The sequence below is a fragment of the Budorcas taxicolor genome, chromosome 7 (genome assembly GCF_023091745.1).
Source record: "Budorcas taxicolor isolate Tak-1 chromosome 7, Takin1.1, whole genome shotgun sequence".
Lineage (NCBI taxonomy): Eukaryota > Metazoa > Chordata > Mammalia > Artiodactyla > Bovidae > Budorcas > Budorcas taxicolor.
The window spans coordinates 42604477-42623917 of NC_068916.1; the positions used below are offsets into that span (position 1 = coordinate 42604477).

Consider the following 19441-nt stretch of genomic DNA (forward strand, 5'->3'; position numbering starts at 1 on the left):
GCTTCCAGGTCTCCTCAGAATTCCCTCCATCACCCACAGACACGTCCTTCTGGGTGCCTTTCCTTAGAGAGGCTGAGTTGTAGGGGAACCAAAGAAACCAAATCTAGTTCACATTAGGCTACTCTGTCACGGCCAGTCAGGATCAGTCCATCCCACCAACCCCTACCCTGACTTTCCCCGCACCTTCTTGCCCTGGACACTCCACCCAAGGCAAACAGACCTGGGTCTAGACAGTGGTCTGGGCTATCTCAGCATCTTCTCCTTCCACAGGCACCTCGGCCTTGAGGCAGTCCCAGGGCCATGAGCTCCAACAGGTCCCTGAAGGAGAGGACTGAGGGAGATGCAGGGAGAACAGAGTGGAAGCCCATGGTGAGAGGTGGAGAGGGCTCTAAGCCAGCTCTATAGGAAGGACACGGAGCTGGTCCCTGAAGGACCACAGACTGCTTGCCTGCACCACTGAGTGAACTTCTCTGTCAGTGTACACAGTAAGGGAGTGCCATGTCCTGTCTGAGACAGTGGGGTATAGTGGGGTGGAACAGGACACTAGCATCATGGACTGCTCTGTGTCCAGGGAGAGTTAGGGAAATGCTCAGTTAAGCAGGACACAGTCAGGAAGGAAAGTTTTCATGCCTGTCTCACAGAGACCAAGTAGCTTCAGGCTTCTCCCTGCATACAAGGTGGAGGAGAAGGCCCAGCTCTAAGGTTTGAGCTTATATTAGTAAGTCACTGATTAAATCTATTATTTTCTTTAGGCCAAAGATGATTTCAAAGACATTTCCATATAATTCTCCAAGGAAGAATGGGCAGAGATGGGAGAATAGGAAAAAATCTGATACAGGAATGTGAAAAGAAACTATGAAGCACTGATTACTATAGGTAACAGGAAATGCTGGGTGCCTGTGAGCCTAGGAAACATGAAACAGGTCTTCAGCCTCAGTGTTAACTTGGCCCTCTCTTAGGTGGCTTCATCTACGCACAGTTCCCTTATGTGGAGACGAACCTGGAGGAAATTTTTATTTTGTATCAGTGTAGGTCTGGCCCTGGCAGTGCAGAGCTCACCTCTTCCTTTGTCCTAGATTCTCCCAGCCCATCCTACTAATTGCCCTGACTTTGTGACACTTTCCATTTGCCTCTATGCTTTGTTCCTCTTTCTTAGAGCAAAAATTTTGCTTCTTTCCAGGTCTCAGAGCCCCTTGACCACCTTTCATGCATCACCGCAGACAAGTCATTAAACCCCAGGTAGATGACATTGAGGATTCTGATGAAGAATGGACACCAAGGCAGCAAGGTGAGGGGCCAGGAGGATTTAGAGGTATCTTCCTGAAACCAACCTGGGTTTAGGTCTCAGCTGCATTTCAGGCCTTAGCAAAGAAAATATAATATTCAGCCAACTAGCAAGATGCAAAGCACTGTATTATACAGTATGAGACTATTCATATGAAGTTTTTAAATATGTAATATAATTAGCCTCCCCTTCTCTGCCATTGTATGTGCAGTTGACTCTGCTCCTCACCAGCTCTTCTCACAAGACTTTCAGGATCAAGTGATTCCTGGCCAAGAAACAAAAGCAGAATCATCCCATTCCTCAATGCATTTGAATGAAAACTGGTAATAAAACAAAAAGAGGACATTGCAAAAGAACCAAACTAGGTCTATACAGAGCCACACATGAGGTGGCACACATATTTATGCTGTGTCAGGGTCACTTGCATCTTACGATATCACTCTGAAAACATCACTAATGTATCCATTTGTTTAATTGAAAAAATTATTTTTCTCTTTGTGTCAGTGTTTCTGCGCTAGTCCTTTGGCTCAGTAATAAATATGAGATCTTTTGTTGGAAAAATTATATGTATTATTTATACAGTGAAAAATGGTGAATATTTAAAAATCTAAATGTGAATAAGAAGTACCAAATTCAGCGCCAGAGGAGTAAGGGCTGACAGGTGGCTTCACTATGTCTTGGTTAGTTTTTTGTTTGTTTTTATTTTGTTTTTGTTTTTAATTCTGAACTGGAAATTAAAAGATCTGAAGAGGCAGAATATTGACATAAGCCTGAATGAAGGAAGTGGATGTATAGGTTTTTCAGTATAATTCTCAATAGTTTTATCTTTAAATTTTATCATTCTTTTTCTTTTTAAAACTGATTATTTTTGCTAAACATTCCTAATGAAAGGGCAATTAAAGAAACCATACTTAGACTATAAATTCACCAAAGAACTTTTTCATACTAATCGCATAATAATTTGGTTATTGGAGTAAATCTCTTAGAAGAGGAAATGATTACCATTACGTCAAGATACATTATTTATGTATGTATGTAAAAACACACCACATGATCTTCTTACCCTGTGGTGAACTTAATTATTTGTCTTGATTCTGGGAAAGGGTTTGAGATAACTATGTAGTCTCCCTGATCTTTCCACATTTCACTGACCGGAGATAGCATCAGGTAAATAAAATGAAGTACACTCATTATAAAATAGAAGTGAGCAGCTGACTTCCTCTTCTGCTGCTCAGAGTAAAGAGTTTAGAAGAGTTTATCTGCCTAGACTGGAGAAAACAATTTAGATTAGTTCTGTGATTCTCCATCTATGGATTTCTGTTCTCCTAGATTCTTTTTTATTATTTATTTGTTTTTGGCTGTGCTGGGTCTTCGCTGCTGTGCATGGGCCTTCTCTGCTTGTGTTGAATGGCTTCTCTCATTGCAGAGCGCACACAGGCTCAGTAGTTGTGACACACAGGCCTAGTTGCCCCACAGCATATGGAATCTTCCTAGACCAGGGATCGAACCTGTGTCCTCTGCACTGGCAGGCAGATTCTCATCCACTGTGCCACCAGGGAAGTCTATATGTTCCCTTAGGTTACTAAAACTAGTGTAAGAGAGATGAAAACCAAACATTTGGTTGTCTGCAAAGGTTTTGACATGAAAAGAGATTCTTCACAGGGAACACATACCCCATGGTTCACCATACCTCTACAAATCTTTATTTACACTCTTAACAATTTTTGAGTGTATGGCACACTACTGCTAACTATATACACATTGTTGTACAACAAATTTATAGAACTTTTTCACCTTGCATGACTGAAACAATATCCATTGAGCGACAATTCTCCATTTCTTCCTCCGCATAGCCCTTGGCAACCACAATTCTGTTTTCCATTTCCATGAATTTGATTAATTTATATACCTCGTATAAGTGGAATCATGCAATATTTGTCTTTTATTGATTGGTTCATTTTACTTAGCATATTATCCTCAAGGCGCACCCCTGATGTAGCATATGACAGAATTTCATTCTTTTTTTTTTTTCATTCTTTGTTAAGGCTGAAAAATATTCCATTGTGTGCATGTGTATATAAAATATATGAGGTATATTTTATATATAATCTTTATCTGTTTATCCACTAATGAAGATTTAGGTTGCTTCTACATCTCGCCAATTGCGAATCATGCTACAGTGACCATAAATGTGCATATATTTATTCAGGATCTTGTTTTCAATTTTTCATGGATATATACGCAGGAATTGGATTGCTAGATCACATAGCAATCTGTTTCTAACTTTCTGAGGAAACTCCATACTGTTTACTCTAAAGGTTGCAACATTTTACATTTCCAACAATAGTGTGTAAGGGTTCCAATTTCTTCATATCCTTACAACTTGCTATTGTCTCTTTTTTCATACTGGCCATCATAAAAGGTATGAGATAATTTCCATTGTGGCTTTAATTTGTATTTCTTTATTGATTAGTAATATTGAGCATCTTTCATTGGTTTGTTGGCCATTTGCATATCTTTGGAGAAATGTCTATTCAATTCCTTCTCCTACTGTGTTAGTCAGTTCAGGCTGCCATAACAAAACAGACTGCATTGCTTTAACCACAGAAATTTGTTTTCGTACAATTCTGGAGCATGGGAGTTTGATATCAGGATGCCATCATGGCCAATCAAGTTCTCTTCCTGGCTTATAGGCAGCCTTCATATTGGTGCGTACTTATTAACCCCTTATCAGATATGTAGAATGGGCTAGTTGCTCAAATGGTAAAGAATTTGCCTGCAGTTCTAGAGACTCAAGTTCAATCGCTGGGTTGAGAGGATCCCCTGGAGAAGGAAATGGCAACCCACTCCAGTATTCTGCCTGAAGAATCCCATGAACAGAGCAGCCTGGCAGGCTACAGTCCATGGGGTCGCAAGGAGTCGAACATGACTGAACAACTACACTTTCACTTTCTATCAGATATGTATTTTACAAATATTTTCTACCATTCTGTAGGTTACCTTGTCACTGTTCACTGTGTCCTTTGCTGCACAGAAGTTTTAAGTTTACTGTAGTCCCATTTATCTATTTTTACTTTGTTATTAATATTTGTACACTTGGTATCATATCTAAGAAATCATTGCCAATTCAATGTTGTGAAGCTTCACCCTTGTTTTCTTCTAAAAGTTTTATCAAGTCTTACATTTAGGTCTTTAGTCTATTTTGAGTTGATTTTTCTTCATGATGTAAGATCTTCATTATTTTGCATGTGTATATTTTGTTTCCTCAGTACCATTTGTTACCCGGATTAAGCATTCCTCATTGTCTTGACACCCTTGATGAAGATCATTAGACCATGTATCCAAGAGTTTATTTCTGTTTATTTCTAGATGTCTGTTCTGTTCCATTGATTGATATGTCTGTCTTTATGCCAGTGGGCTTCCCCAGTGGCTCAGCAGGTAAAGAATCCGCCTGCAGTGCAGGAGACATGAGTTCAACCCATGGGTCAGGAAGATGCCCTGGAGAAGGAAATGGCAATCCACTCAAGTATTCTTGCTTGCAAAATCCCATGGACAGAGAAGCCTGGCAGGCTACAGCCCAAAGTGTCACAGAGTCAGACACGACTGAATAACAAAGCACACACTTTATTCCAGTACCACACTCTTTTGCTTACTGAAATCAGAGGTCTCCAGCTTTGCTCTTCTTTCTAAGATTGTTTTGGTGTCCTCTGAGATTCCATATTAACTGTAGGATGGATTTTTCTATATCTGAAAAAAATCCCATTTGGGATTTTAATAGGAATGGCATTGAATCTTTAAATTGCTTTGGGTAGTATGAACAGCTTAATAATATTAAGACTCCAAATCCATATACATGGGATGCCTTTCTATTTACTTTTATCAGATTCCTTTCAGCAATACTTTGTAGTTTTCAGTGTATAAGTCTTCCATCTCCTTAAGTTTACTCCTAATTATTTCATTCTTTTTGATGCTATTATAAATAAGATTGTTGGGACTTCCCTGGTGGGCCAGTGGCTGACTCCACACTTCCAAGGCAGGGAACCTGGGTTCAATCTCTGGCCAGGGAACCAGATCCCACATGCTGCAACTGAAGATCCCACATGCCACAACAAAGACCTGGCACAAATAAATAAATATAAATAATTTTTTTAATTTAAACTTAGCTCTTGACTATAGCTTTAAAAAAAATTAAAAATAAATAGGACTGTTTTCTTTTTTTTTTCTTTTTTTTTGGAATCATCGTTTGTGCATGGAAAGATATTTGAATGTTGATTTTGTATCCTGCAATTTTCTGTGCAGGTTTTTGTGTGGAATTTTAAAGATTTTCTACATGTAAAATCATGTCCTCTGTGAACAGACATAATTTTACTTCTTTCTCTCCAAATTGGAAGACTTTTGTTTCCTTTCCTAAGCTAATGCTCTGGCTAGGACTTCTAATATTTTGTTGAACGGAAGTGTTGACAGTTGGCATACTTGCCTTTTTTTCTTGATCTTAGAAGTTTTCAGCTTTTCATTGATTAATATGTTAGAGGTAGACTTTTCATATATGACCTTTATTATATTGTGGTCACTTCCTTCTATTCCAAGTTTGTTGAGTATCTTTGTCATGAAAGGCTAGTAAATTTGTTAGACATTTTATGAACATCAGATGAAGCACAGATGAAGTTTTGTCTTTTTTGATTTTAAGAAAATTATGTGATGCTCACAGTGGAAGCATAGGAGTTAATGATACAGAAATCATTTTCCATTCTTCCTTTGGTAATCCTTGTCCTTGTCATACTCTGGCTCAGAATTCTTGTCCTTAATTAGAATGCCCAGAGTTTGGAAGTATTTACCAACCAAAACACTGATTCTCATCATTTTTTAGGAAAACCTTCTTGGATGGCCTTTAGAGTGAAGCACAGTAAACATCAGAAGGTATCTCCCAAATTCTGTTGACAAGAAAATCCTTCTCATGGATGCAATCACAGGTAAGAGTAGGAGAATATGCAAAGATCCTAGAAACTGCTGCTTTCCTTTTGTGAGTCTTTAGCACAATGTCTGATATCATCACCATTTTTATAGTTAGTAAGAACAGCAACAATAGTGGGCTGTTCTATTATTATATTATTTTCACAATATTTCAGACTTTAAGCATTTTACATGAATAAACTTACTTAAACCTTAAAACAATCCTACAGTACCTACAGGTAGGTACTGCAACTATGACCATTATAGATCAAGAAACTGAGGTAAAGAAATGTTTGATTATATGCCTGAGATCACAGTATCACTGGTAGTGCAATCTAATCCAAAGTGCCTTCTCTAAACCCCTTATAAGCCTATTAAAACTTCCATAGTTCTATAAAGTTTACACTCTCTTATTTATACATCTTTATATCATTCATCTGAGGGATGGTTTCAACCTCAGTTCTTTGGTGCTGTGGTAAAATGAGAGATATGCTAGGACATCTGACTAAGGGAAGCTTACAGATATATTGGGCAATTTATAGAGTGGATGGTCCAACATGAAGAAGGAGATAGCATCCCCAGCCTCAGATCTTCCTACTCCAATAAGAGGAATCAGCTTACAACCCTGACAAACTCAGGTTTGATAACTGAAAAACAACAAATAAGAAAATAACTGAAGGACTTCACATAGGTTACCCCCTTCCTTTTGAGTAGAAACTCATCATCTGGAACTGATTTCAAATGCTCTTTCTTGAAGGAGGTCGTAACAACTCCTTTCTCTGAGCTCTGATTAGGAAACTTTAGTGTTTGGAATCATTTGTTTAGCCTGCCCCTGATTCATGAGCTTTGAGAGCGTAACCCATACCGTTAATTCTCCGAAGTCCAGGCCCAGCTCAAAGCCCCCTGGGCCCCCTAAATGTTTTCTGAGTGAGTGACTCCACATTTAAATATTCATCTAGATGTAAGAAGATCAAGGAATGCTGAAGATAGTATCCGTGAGCTAGACTGCAAATACAGAACCAGTTGAGGGTGTAAACTGATGGCAGGAATGGACTCTCACATTCATACTGTATTAAGCTCATACAACAATTTGTTGAATGTTATTAAATTTCATGTCCACTGTAACATTAAGAATTAGCATGTATACCAATTTATGGATCAGGAAACTAAGGAGAACCAGCTAATTGTACAGCCTTGTTCAAGCAGAAATGATGGCACCAGCTACTTTAATTCCGGACATTGTCTCTAGCATGTGGCAACCTGCAATTTTCAGCTCATATTGTCTAGGTATGTTTCTGCCAATTGTCTTTTCTCTTCCCAATCTCATTGCTTTGTAACCTCATTTTCCAGATGTGTTTTGTCCCCTCTACTTTTCCACACTTCCTCGTCCATCAAACGGCCACTATTGAATAGAAAATGCCCCCGGTTTTCCCTATGACCCTTACCCCCTTATTTCCCTGACCTTGTTGATTCTCCAGCTATTCTCCCTGCCTTGCTCTCACTTTCATGGAGAAAAGTGAAGTGACAGAACATTAAGATATGAGTTCTAAAAAATATATATATATATGAGTTCTAGTTTTGATTCACTATCCATTTAAGTCCTTTATTTACACTGCAGTGTTCACACACACACACATACACACAGTCGCACCGGATAATTCCAAGAATTGTCAAAGTATTAACTAAAGTCATACATGTAAAAACACTTCATAAAGTCCTAAAGAACTAAAGAAATGAATGTTGTCCTTTACTATGCGACTCTTATACAGAAGGGAATGTCCAGGGTGCCATTAAGTAATGAATCTATGAAGGAATTGCTGGGAGCCGCAAAATTGCTGACAAGTGGCTCTAAGCAGGCCCAGAAACCAGTGCCCCCTCCCAGAGAAGCAAGTACCTCTGAACAGCACCCCAGAAAAAAAGTGGGTAGGAGAAAATAATTTGGGGAGTTTAGTTCCTTTAATTCCCATAGAAAGGCTAATAATTATGGCATGGGTATGTCGGGTGGACTTTGGGTAGGCATAGGTTTAAGCTGGACTGATCTGAGACCTGAAGTTAGCACTAGGGCCATGGGAAAACCTTATACATTTTCTGAGGTCCTGATTGCTCATCGGTAAAGTGAAGATAAGAATACATAATTCATACAGTGTTTGCAAGCATTACATTAAATATAAAAGTGTTGACACAGACAAGTTGTTCAAAAAATCCAGAAAGGGACCATGCTTTGTTAGGCCTCTGGGCATAAATATATGTGCCCTCAACATATATTTTCTGAGCAGATATGTCAGTGAACTATTTTCTAAATAAGAAGGTTGGGAGGGTAAACCTACCAACGGGAAGTACAGGAAGCTAACACTGAACTGGGCATCTGTGGTCAGTGTGGAGCCTCGGCCTGTCTGAACCAGTAGTTAAAGGGAGATAAAGTATAGAGAAGGGATTTCCTGGTGGTTAAGTGGTTAAGACTCCATGTTTCCACTGCAGGAAGCATGGGTTCCATTCTTGGTCAGGGGACTAAGATCCCACATGCCATGTGGCTTGGCCAATTAATAAATAATGTAACACTAAAAAATAAAAATAAGTAAATTTAAAAATTTTTAATAAATGTAAAAAAAATTTAATATATTGTATAGATGGACAGGTGGGAGATCACACACTTTCTGATAAAATAGCGACTAACTCTCCAGACCCCACCAGCCTTGCTCAGCTTCTCTTCTCCATCTTAGAACTCAGAAGAAAGGAGACTGAAATGAAGATGTACAGTCTACAAAAAAGAAAGGGCCATGTGTACCAAGAGGTCAGTGACCCCCAGGATGACAACTACCTGTGTGAGTGACCCCACTGGCCCATTCACAGACAAGGCCTTGGAACAATAATCTCACCTCACCATTTGGTCCCCCAGTCACCCTCTTCCTCTATGACACGGGGTACAGGATCAAGGCTAAATGCCCTGAGCATCCTGGTTCTTTCTGAAGGTCTTTATGACCAGCAACATCACTATACCTCCCCTCATCCCTGTTGCTCTCACCTCCAGATTGTGAGAAGTGTCAGAACTTCATCAACAGCTGTGCTGCTCACGGGCCCCCTACCTTTGTAAAGGACTGTGTAGTGGAGAAGGGGCATGCCACCTGCTCAGCCCTGGGTTAAGTATCAGACCATCAGGCATCCCTGAGGCTGGGCTTAGAGTGTGGAACAAGGCATCTGATCTGCCGCTGGGCCTGCACTTTGGCCCCTACAAGGGCCAGATTACAGACGATGAAGAGGCCACCAGTAGCAGATACTCCTGGCTGGTGAGAAACCCCCCTCTTCCCCTGTTCTCTGACCTCCAATTGCTGTGTGGCAGGGTGGGGAGGCGGGGACCTCACGTCTACATGCGAGGTTGTGGATGGTGATGACACAGTCAGCTCTGTGTACTGTGTGCACTGTGCATGAACACAGGACTTTTATCTAAAGATCAGAGGAGAGCTGGGAGCAGCACAGTAGTACAGGCACACAGAAGTGGCTCCTCCCATGTGGGGCCCTTGCCCTGAGTGGACCAATAGACTCAGACTTGGAGGTGATGATAAGGAGCTTACCACGTGGTCACAACTGGCAGTTGAATCCATGCAGGCTGAACAGCACTGATGACAGCAGAGGGATTCCATTACCTCCCGCCAAAAAATAAAAAGAGAGAGAGAAGTAAGCTTTTAAGTCTTTTTCTGACACTCAGATCACCAAAGGGAGAAACTGCTATGAGTATGTGGATGGAAGGGACCAACTGGATGAGGTGAATGCGATGAGTCTGCAGGTTCTAGAGGATGCTCCTCCCTCAAGCCCCTAGCCCTTTCCTCTCCCAACCTGCCTCCCTCAATAGCTTTCACATCTTCTTTCCTCTTTTTCCTCCATAACATGCTCTTTCATTATAAAAGACATTAGAAAGAAAGAAATAGAAATATAGTATATGCCCTCAAAATATAAATCTCTATGCTGCACAAAACTGAGGTACTTGAAAGCAACTTGAGAAGTCTGGATTCACCAGGGACACTTTAACTCACCTAATTAACACTTAACCAAGCACTTTCTATGTTCCATTTTAAACAGTGGAGTTCATTACTGAAGTTCATTACACACAACCCATGTCCTTTTAGAATACTTACTGCAGACAGACATTAAACAATTGATCTTAGGAATATGTAACTTGAATTTTTCTATTTTTGAAGAACTTCACAGTCCCAGGATAACCTACCATGGGGGATCTTGAGTCCATGAGAGAAGCAACCTCCCCAGGCTCAGTTCCAGCGAGAAGTGGGCCCTGAGGCCTGGGAAGGAATGTGAGGCAGGATGGCTATGAGCAGGGCCTTTTTCTGAGGGCCTCTTCTTTCATCAGGGGAGGCAGAAAGTGAATAAACTATTATTGTTCTGTGTCTCGAGCTAAGTCAGAATGCTCTTCAAGTTTCCATGGGGCAGGGGGCACAAGTGAATGGGACCCTGAATACACACGGGGAGACTGTAGAAAAGCCTCGGGAGAGAAGGCAGGCTGGGGTGAATGCTGAGGGGTGCTTGCTAGCCTAGAAGCACCAAGTTCTGTGGAATACAAGAGAACTTAATTTAGAGTTTAGAGGAGCTAGAGGTCACCAGTCTTATGACCAGTCTAGGTGGAGACCAGTCTGGAACTGGGCTCTGGAAAATGGCTAATTAGGTAAGAAGAGAAAAGCATTCCAGCCAGTAAGAGGAAAAGAAACAGAATCTGAAGATAGGAATTCACACGACATGATCAAAGGTGTGAACAGAAGGTCCCCAAGAGGGCTGGTGGGGGCAGTGATGGCCTCAGAGCCTGAAGGCGAGGAGCTGGGTGTGGGTCTGACAGGTGGAAGGAACTCGTTATCTGTGGTTTCTTTCCCTTTTCCGACCTCAAACCCAAGTATGTGAACTGTGCCCAGGACGACGAGGAGCAGAATCTGGTGGCCTTCCAGTATCACAGACAGATCTTCTACTGAACCTGCTGGGTGGTCAGGCCAGGCTGTGAGCTGCTGGTCTGGTACAGGGATGAGTATGGCCAGGAGCTCAGCATCAAGTAGGGCAGCAGGTGTAAGAGTGAGCTCACAGTCAGGAGAGGTAAGCGCCACCACTCTTCCAGCACCCTACGCCATCCTGGGGAGCTTCCCTGGCCCAGCTCTAAAGCAGAGTACAATCCAGTCTGAAGTCAGTGAAGTCTCAATTAAAATGCCTCAGAAATTGTTTCATTTCATATGACTGTTAGGAAAAAAATTTATATTAAAAATGTTAATTCTAATTTTTAATATTGCATGCAAAAAGTATGTAACATCATGTTCTGCTGAAAGGCTTAGAGGCAAAAAAGCAAGTTTTCTAGCACTTACCAGCTCTCTCACCTTTAGCTGTTTCTTCCTCATTTCCTCCACATTTCTAAGAAGTGACACGTGTACACTGATTTCCATTCAGTCACTGTTTTAGTTCATTGTCAGACAGGGCTCCATGCACTGAAACAGACAGAACTACTGCTCTGGGGTAGCATGTGCTTAATACCAGACAGGGGCTGGTTCTCTGAGGAAAAACAGTCCAGGAAAAGTGCCTCAGATCAGTGTGAGCAGAAGAGGAGTGTGGTGCAGTGATAGCTTATGGTGAACAGTGTTGGATTCGTGATCTCTGAAGAAGAATGTTTAGCTTTAGGACCAGGGACCAGGCTTGATCACTCAAGAGCTTTTGTGTAGCAGAGTTATATTAAAGTATGAAATGGGACAGAAAAAGCTTCTGACATAGACATTAGAAAGGGAATGGAGAGTGCCCCCTTGCTAGTCTTAGCAAGGGAGCTATATACTTTTCAATTGGTTATTAACAATAAATCAAAAGAATGTCTCAAGTCTGTAAAGGTCTTACCAGACCCACACTACCACAATATATATTTTTAAGATAACAGGATTAGAACTAAAAATAGAAAGATCTTACCAGACCCACAGACCAAAGCCTTTGACTGTGTGGATCACAATAAACCGTAGAAAATTCTGATAGTGACGGGAATTCCAGACCACCTGACCTGCCTCTTGAGAAACCTATATGTAGGTCAGGAAGCAACAGTTAGAAATGGACATGGAACAACAGACTGGTTCCAAATAGGAAAAGGAGTACATTAAGGCTGCATATTGTCACCCTGCTTATTTAACTTATATGCAGAGTACATCATGAGAAACACTGGCCTGGAAGAAGCACAAGCTGGAATCAAGATTGCCGGGAGAAATATCAATAACCTCAGATATGCAGATGACACCACCATAATGGCAGAAAGTGAAGAGGAACTAAAAAGCCTCTTGATGAAAGTGAAAGAGGAGAGTGAAAAAGTTGGCTTAAAGCTCAACATTCAGAAAACTAAGATCATGGCATCTGGTCCCATCATTTCATGGGAAATAGATGGGGAAACAGTGGAAACAGTGTCAGACTTTATTTTTGGGGGCTCCAAAATCACTGCAGATGGTGACTGCAGCCATAAAATTAAAAGAGGCTTACTCCTTGGGAGGAAAGTTATGACCAACCTAGATAGCATATTCAAAAGCAGAGATACTACTTTGCCAACAAAGGTCCGTCTAGTCGAGGCTATGGTTTTTCCTGTGGTCATGTATGGATGTGAGAGTTGGACTGTGAAGAAAGCTGAACACCAAAAAATTGATGCTTTTGAACTGTGGTGTTGGAGAAGACTCTTGAGCGTCCCTTGGACTGCAAGGAGGTCCAACAAGTCCATCCTAAAGGAGATCAGTCCTGGGTGTTCATTGGAAGAACTGATGCTAAAGCTGAAACTCCAATACTTTGGCCACCTCACGTGAAGAGTTGACTCGTTGGAAAAGACCCTGATGTTGGGAGGGATTGGGGGCAGGAGGAGAAGGGGATGACAGAGGATGAGATGTCTGGATGGCATCACCGACTCGATGGACATGAGTTTGAGTGAACTCCGGGAGTTGGTGATAGACAGGGAGGCCTGGTGTGCTGTGACTTATGGGGTCCCAAAGAGTCAGACACTACTGAGTGACTGAACTGAACTGAACCAGACCCACATGGACATCACCAGATGGTCAATACCAAAATCTACACATGGACATCACCAAATGGTCAATACCAAAATCAGATTGATTATATTCTTTGCAACCAAAGAAGGAGAAGCTCTATACAGTCAGCAAAAACAAGACTGGGAGCTGACTGTGGCTCAGATCATGAACCCCTTTTTGCCAAATTCAGACTGAAATTGAAGAAAGTAGGCAAAACCCACTAGACCATTCACATATGACCTAAATCAAATCCCTTACAATTATACAGTGGAAGTGACAAGCAGATTCAAGGGATTAGATCTGATAGACAGAGTGTCTGAAGACCTATGGATGGAGGTTCGTGACATTGTAGAGGAGGCAATGATCAAAACCATCCCCAAAAAACACAAATGCAAAAAGGCAAAATGGTTGTCTGAGGAGGCCTAACAAATAGCTATGAAAAGAAGAGAAGTGAAAGGCAAAGGAGAAAAGGAAAGATATACACATTTGAATGCAGAGTTCCAAAGAATAGCAAGGAGAGATAAGAAAGCCTTCCTCAGTGATCAATGCAAAGAAATAGAGGAAGACAATAGAATGGGAAAGACTAGAGATCTCTTCAAGAAAATTAGAGATACCAAGGGAACATTTCATGCAAAGATTGGCACAATAAAGGACAGAAATGGTATGGACCTAACAGAAGCAGAAGATATTAAGAAGAGGTGGCGAGAATAAACAGGAGAACTGTACAAAAAAGACCTTCATGACACAGATAATCACGATGGTGTGCTCACTCATCTACAGCCAGACATCTGGGAATGCGAAGTCAAGTGGGCCTTAGGAAGCATCACTATGAACAAAGCTAGTGGAGGTGATGGAATTCCAGTTGAGCTGTTTCAAATCCTAAAAGATGATGCTGTTAAAGTGCTGCACTCAATATGCCAGCAAATTTGGAAAATGCAGCAGTAACCACAGGACTGGAAAAGGTCAATTTTCATTCCAACCCCAAAGAAAGGCAATACCAAAGAATGCTCAAACTACTGCACTCATCTCACATGCTAGCAAAGTAATGCTCAAAATTCTCCAAGCCACACTTCAACAGTACATAAACCATGAACTTCCAGATATTCAAGCTGGATTTAGAAAGGCAGAGGAACCAGAGATCAAACTGCCAACACCCGTTGGATCATCAAAAAACAGGAGAGTTCCAGAAAAATATCTATTTCTGCTTTATTGACTATGCCAAAGCCTTTGACTGTGTGGATCATAACAAACTGTGGAAAGTTCTTCAAGAGATGGGACTACCAGACCACCTTCCTCCTGAGAAATCTGTATGCAAGTCAAGAAGCAATAGTTAGAATTGGACATGGAACAACAGACTGGTTCCAAATTGATAAAGGGGTACATCAAGGCTGTATATTGTCACCCTGCTTATTTAACTTGTATGCAGAGTACATCATGAGAAATGCTGTGGATGAAGCACAAGCTGGAATCAAGATTGCCAGGAGAAATGTCAATAACCTCAGATATGCAGATGACACCACCCTTATGGCAAAAAGCAAAGAAGAACTAAAGAGTCTCCTGATGAAAGTGAACAGGAGAGTGAAAAAGTTGGCTTAAAACTCAACATTCAGAAAACTAAGATATGGCATCTGGTCCCATCACTTCATGGGAAATAGATGGGGAAACACGTGGCAACAGTGACTGACTTTATTTTGAGGGGCTCCAAAATCACTGCAGATGGTGACTGCAGCCATGAAATTAAAAGACGCTTGCTTCTTGGAAGAAAAGTTATGACCAACCTAGACAGCATATTAAAAAGCAGAGATATTACTTTGCCAATAAATGTTGTCTATTCAAAACTATGGTGTTTCCCGTAGTCATGTATGAATGTGAGAGTTGGACTATAAAGAAAGCTGAGCACAGAAGAATTTGTGCTTTTGAAGTGTGATGTTGGAGAAGACTCTTGAGAGTCCCTTGGACTGCAAGGAGATCCAACCAGACACACTTGATGGGAGACAGATCTTGCATGTCAACGCTAAGATGATTAGTGGGGCAGGCCTTACCATGACAAACCAGCTACCTAACCAAAAGCTTCCTCTTTCAGCAGAACCAAAGCCCAAGATCCACCCATGTGCTCCTGCTCTCTGGCCTTCTCCAGTCAGAAATTCTTGAGCCAACATGTCAAATGCAATCACCCCTCTCAGATCCTCCTGAAAACATCTGCAAGAGACCGCCTCCAACCAGAGGATCCCTGCCCAGGCAATCCAAATCAGCAGCAGCAATATTCTGATCTACACAGCTGGAGTGACAAACCTGAGAGTCGAGAGTCCAAGGAAAAGCCCCAACCTTTGCTGAAAAGCATAAGGCTGAGGAGGATTTCAAGGGCCTCTTCCTACTCATCCAGAGGACAAATGGGGGGTTTCAGGGTGCACAAGAGAATGAGAGAAGAGCCCAGCACAGGCAAGGAAGTGAGTCCAGAGGACACAGGCAAATTATTCATGGGGGAAGGAGTCTCAAGAATTATGAGTCAAGTATGGAGACTGTGGATAAGGCTCTAAGGATAGATCAAGTCTCATGACGCACCAGAGGACACACACAGGGGAGAATCCCTATGTTTGCAGGGAATATGAGTGAAGCTTCAGTGAGAAGTCAAGTCTCATTAAGCACCAGAGGACACACACAGGGGAGAAGCCCTATGTCTGCAGGGAGTGTTGGCAAAGCTTCGGTCGGAAGTCAACTCTCATCACACACCAAAGGATACACACAAGGGAGAAGCCCTGTCTTTGCAGGGAGTGTGAGCGAAGCTTCAGTAAGAAGTCAACTGTCATCACACATCAAAGGACACACACAGGGCAGAAGCCTTGTTTGCAGGGAGTGTGAGTGAAGCTTCAGTGTGAATTCACATCTCGTCAAGCACCAGAGGACAGACACAGGGGAGAAGCCCTATGTTGGCAGAGAGTGTGGGTGAAGCTTCAGTCAGAAGTCACGTCTCATCACACACCAGAGGACACACACACGGGAGAAGCCCTGTGCTTTTAGGGGGGGTGAGTGAATCATTACCAATAAACACATCTTAGCCACAGGAGGATTACTGCAGCCACCACATACCTCAGCTCTGACGGGGCCTCAGAGGAGGTCTGTGACCCATCACAGTCCCGGAGAGTGTGATGAGAGACTTCCTTGGTGGTCCAGTGGCTAAGACTCCATGCTCCCAATGCCAAGACCTATGTTCAACGGAACTAGGTTCCACATGCTGCAGTTAAGACCTAGCACAGCCAAATAAATAAATAATTTTTTTTTTAAAGAAAGAGTATGATGAGCACAGAACTAATTGATCAAACAGACTTTTCACATTCATGACATGAGAGGAGGTAGGTAAACAGCAGAGGGTTTCTTTAGTGTTCTGGAGATGCTCATGCCAATTCCCTTCATGGTTTTTTTAACTCCTCTTCTAATAAATTTTGCCTCCAAACAAATCTGAAGCCCAGTCTACATACCTCATTCTCCCATTATTACTGAGAGCATTGGGGTCCAGTGGGAGCTGAACCCCCAGGAAGGCATAAGTCTGGAGTCAACTCAGACTGGACACTGGGTCACTGGACAGTCAGTTCCTGGGTTCATGGAGAGGAGTCTAGGGTTTGAGACAGACTCACCAGGGAAAGGAATTCCCTGGTCTCCTGGGAAGTGTGGTCTTTCCTCCTAATAGACCTCCACTCTTCTTTGGCCTCTCCTGGTTCCCCTCAGGTTTCCTCTGACTTCTGTAGCCTCAGAGGTGAAGGCCACATGGATGTGTGTGTATGCATGCATGCATGTGTGCATACATGTGTGCCTGGCTCAGTCTGGGCCATCTGGTCTCCTTCACTCAGTCTTTGCTCCTCCCTCAGGGTCATCACAGCATCTGAACTCCAGATTCAGACACAGTGGGCCAGTTCTCAGCCTTGCCCTCACCAGCTGTGTGACCTGGGGCAAGGTGCTCAACCTCTCTGTGCCTCTATTCTAATCTGTGATACAGGATGGGAGCACCAGTGTTTGAATCTGATGCGTAAGTACAGGCAGAATCTGGCTGAGAATGCAAGCCCTGCTTTTGCTGTTCTTTGTTATATCCTGCATGTCCTTCAACGGCCACATCTTCCAGGTCTTCAGAGCTAGACAAGGAAGGGGCCATTCAGGCATTCAGCTGTCCTGATGAGGAGGTGTGTGGTCAGGGATGCTAAGGGAAGGTGACCTCCCTTCCCACTACTGCCATTCCTGCTGAGCCAGGCTGTCCCAGAGCCCCTCCACACAGCCAGGCAGTGCTGACAATTGCCCACCCTACCAGGAATGGAGCCTGGAGCCACATATGCAGGAACCGGATGAGCCGAGTGTCTCAGAACTTCCCTGCCCACCCCCATCCCACCCCACACATGGAGTGTCCTTGAAGCCCACACAGCAGCTTCTCTAATGCACAGGCCTTGTACCTGAGCCCACGTGCTTCAGATGGACATGAGTGTGAGTGAACTCCGGGAGTTGGCGATGGACAGGGAGGCCTGGCGTGATGCGATTCATGGGGTTGCGAAGAGTTGGACACGACTGAGCGACTGAACTGAACTGAACTGACTGTTGCATAATTGAATCACATATCTGTACTGCTGAAGCAAACACATCAGAAATTAAGGATATTCCAACATAAAATAACAAGGCAATTAAAGACTATTTTTTGGGGCCCAAAAATCACTGCAGATGGTGATTGCAGCCATGAAATTAAAAGACACTTACTCCTTGGAAGGAAAGTTATGACCAACCTAGATAGCATATTCAAAAGCAGAGACATTACTTTGCCAACAAAGGTCCGTCTAATCAAGGCTATGGTTTTTCCAGTGGTCATGTATGGATGTGAGAGTTGAACTGTGAAGAAAGGTGAGCACCGAAGAATTGATGCTTTTGAACTGTGGTGTTGGAGAAGACTCTTGAGAGTCCCTTGGACTGCAAGGAGATCCAACCAGTCCATTCTAAAGGAGATCAGCCCTGGGTGTTCTTTGGAAGGACTGATGCTAAAGCTGAAACTCCAGTACTTTGGCCACCTCATGTGAAGAGTTGACTCATTGGAAAAGACTCTGATGCTGGGAGGGATTGGGGGCAGGAGGAGAAGGGGACGACAGAGGATGAGATGTCTGGATGGCATCACCGACTCGATGGACATGAGTTTGAGTGAACTCCGGGGATTGGTGATGGACAGGGAGGCCTGGTGTGCTGTGATTCATGGGGTTGCAGATTCGGACACGACTGAGCGACTGAACTGAACTGAACTGAACTGAAAAAAAGAATGGGGCCTGAAGAAGGGCTGCTCCCTTGTGGCCTTTCAATTTAACAACATCCAAAAAGTAGTGCCACTTGGTATTTAATATGCACAAGGATCAAGGGGCGGTAAGTAAAAAACATCTACCTTCGAGAAACGTCCTAGGTGCTGTCATTGAAAAAAGAATTCAAAACAAGACAGGTGTTCAAGTGGCCAATTTCAAAAAGTAAGTTTAACTCACACCCTTTAAAAGAATCACATGAAAAGATGCCAACATCACTAAATTAAACCAGAGATATGCAAACCAAAACTACAATGAGGTATTTCCTCACATGGTTCACAATGGCCATTGTCCAAAAGTCAACAAATAATAAAAGCCGGAGAAAGTGTGGAAAAAGGGATCCCTCCCACACTGTTAGTGAAAAGGTGAATTAGTAACAGCCCCTATGAAGAACAGGGTGCAGGGGTTTTTTTTAGATATGGTAATAAGAATGAAATTAGAATACTCCCTAACAGTATACACAAAAATAAACTCCAAATAGATTAAAGACCCAAAGAAAAGGACAGATAATATGAAATTCTTAAGGAAAAAAAGCAGAATACACTTTTTGACATAAAATGTGACAAGTTTTTCTTTGACCCACCTGTTAGAATCATGAAAAATAAAACTAAATAAATGGGACCCAATTCCACATAAAAGCACTGGCACAGCAGAGGAAACCATAAACACAACAAAAAGACAAACCTCATAATGGAACTAACATGTGCAAACAAAGACACGAGGAATTTATCTCTAAAACACACAAACAGCTTATGCACCTCGATATCAAAGAAACAACCCAAACAGGGGCACAAGATTTAAATGGATCTTTCTCCAAAAAAGACATAGAGATGGCCATGAAACACATGAACAGATGCTCAGCATCT

General features: G+C 42.3%; 1 pseudogene; it reads left to right on the forward strand.

The window, feature by feature from the left end:
* The first annotated feature begins 300 nt into the window (after nt 1-300).
* Nucleotides 301-16291, forward strand: LOC128051011 (histone-lysine N-methyltransferase PRDM9-like; annotated as a pseudogene).
* Nucleotides 16292-19441: the final 3150 nt, after the last annotated feature.